This window comes from Rutidosis leptorrhynchoides, chromosome 9, assembly GCF_046630445.1.
Source record: "Rutidosis leptorrhynchoides isolate AG116_Rl617_1_P2 chromosome 9, CSIRO_AGI_Rlap_v1, whole genome shotgun sequence".
NCBI lineage: Eukaryota > Viridiplantae > Streptophyta > Magnoliopsida > Asterales > Asteraceae > Rutidosis > Rutidosis leptorrhynchoides.
The window spans coordinates 245,364,849-245,367,431 of record NC_092341.1 but is presented as its reverse complement, the minus strand read 5'-3'; positions in this window follow the sequence as shown (position 1 = coordinate 245,367,431).

Genomic DNA, 2,583 nt, shown 5'->3' with positions numbered 1-2,583 from the left:
TCTAGTCAATTTCTGGCCATTTTACCTAACGTTTTAGCCTATTTAAGAGAGCCTTTGGTTACATACTTCAGATACCTTCACTACTACATTCTCCCTCAGTTCTAATACGATTTTCAAGGTTCAAGGAAGGCTGCAGTCAATCTCCACTCTTTCAACATCAAGATTAAGCTAGGATCATTCATCACTATTGGTACTTTTGTTCTATATCTTTTAAACATGAATTCGAATTGTATTTACTGTTCCATTAGTTCTACTATGATTATGTTTGGCTAAAAGCCTTGTGTGTTTGCTTCAATGTAAGATTTATGGCTTGGGATTGTTCTATACTTTGATGTTATGCTAGTTATATATATGTTTGATTGATTAAATTATCTAGTTCAACCATAAGAACCATTGTTATGCTTGCTTAGTTCATTACTTCAATTATATGGATTGCAAACCTATTAATGTGAGTTAACTAGGAAAACAATCTATACTTCAATACACCTAGTAATCTAGACGATTAGATGCATAACTTAAGTGGTTTTGTTATGTGTTTAATTCGGTAATTGAATAAATTCTAAAGCAACACAGTTATAAAAATTACCTCAAGTGATTGTTGTAATTTAGGTTTCACGTGAGTTTAACCGGGTTGAATCTAGTTAGTTAATCAATCTAAATCACCATGTTCTTTCAAAAGATCTATAGTTGTAATCATCCTTGTATCCTAGTTCAATTATGTAAGTTATGACTTGGTTTATGTGAATTTATCAAAGACCATAGCTTATACTTCAACACCTAGTGATCTAGCCACCTATATGTGAGTATAGGATGTTAATTGAATGATATTTAGGATATACAATCATGTAGTTTACTTAGAGTGATTTTAGTAAACTAGGTTTTATGTGAATTCAACCACGAAAGAATCTTGTTGATTAAACATAGCTCTTAAGTTTATAGAAATTGTGAAATTGATATAAACTGCTCTATTGTAACTATTACATAACGATTTTAATTATAGAAGAACAATCCCTGTCATTTATCAATCATAGAAGTAAACATCATATTCTCATTCTTGTTAATTACTATATTTATTTACTGTTTCGTTAAACGAAAATACAACTTCAAACACAAAACCCCCCTTTTAGAATAATTAATCGTGGTAAAATCTTAAAAACAAACTTCTCCCTGTGGATCGAACTGGTCAATTTACTTGCTAGTTACTGCATGATCGGGGTTTTAGTTGCCTGTATTATGTGTTAATTATTAAGCATATTGTCTTCATTTTAAAGGTTACGTTTTGACACATTAACTTTTTGGCGCCACTGCCGGGGAGCGGTTTTGTTAAAAGATTTTAATAAACTTTGAATTATTCGATCCTTTTGTAGGAATTCAATTCCTAGAAAAGTTACTTTTTATTGTAAGTTTGTGTTTTTGCAATTGGTTTATTTGTGGTGTTGTGATTGCAGGATAGGTATTAGTGCATGAATCTACGTTCTTCCAACTCTAATTTAATTCCTTCATATCCTGAGCCTGAAAGAGAGCTTCACGAACACTTAAGAGCTCAAGAAGTAGAATCCATTGCTCAGGGTTTAGAATCACTTTCATTAGATTCTAACTCTGAACCAATTGTTCAGCCAATCATCGAGCCCGTTATTAAAGAAGAGGAAGAGATGACTGATACAAATCAAACGATGGATGCATTAATGAAGGCAACAAGAACAGGTCAGGGCCACACAATTGTTCAGCCTACGATGACTGATGGTTTTGAAATAAAGGGCCAATTTCTCCACATGGTGACAATACATGCCAATTCAGTGGAGCCCCAAATGAGGATGCTAACGAGCATCTTCGTAAGTTTGTAAGCATTTGCAAGCTTTTCAAAATTCAAGATGTCTCCGATGAAGTTGCATGTTTAAAAATCTTTCCATGGTCCCTAAAGGATGATGCAAGAGATTGGCTAGACTCATTACTGGAAGGGTATATTGAAGATTGGAATGACATGATGGACAAGTTTTTGTCAGAATTCTTCCCTACTTCAAAAGCAGTAAAATTGCAAAGTGATATAAATCACTTCAAGCAAAAGTCTAACGAGACTCTTTATGAAGCTTGGACCCGATTCAATAAAATGCTTAGGGTATGTCCTCAACACGGGTTGAATACATTCCAAAAGATCCAAATATTCTACAAAGGAGTCAATGTGGCTACCCGAAAGGAAATAGATGTTGCAGCAGGAGGATCAATCATGAAAAAAATGCCCGAAGACGCTCACACAATAATTGCCGATATAGCAGCCCATTCTCACAATTGGCATCAAGAGATGGAGTTCTCTAGATCATCAACAGTTGCTAATGATGAAAGCAACGATGAAATCGCTGCATTAAAAGTTCAATTGGCAAATCAAGCAAGGCAAATTAAGAAGGTAACCAAAGAAATGCACGCTATCAGGGTAGGGTGTGAATTGTGCCAAGGTAACCAAAGAGCAAGCAAATTTCTTAGGTTACTTGCGTAAAGGTGAAATGAATTTTGACGATTTTTCGGCGGTTGATGCAATGAACCGAAAATACCCTCCTGTCAATGGTTATCAAATAGGGGGACCTTCAA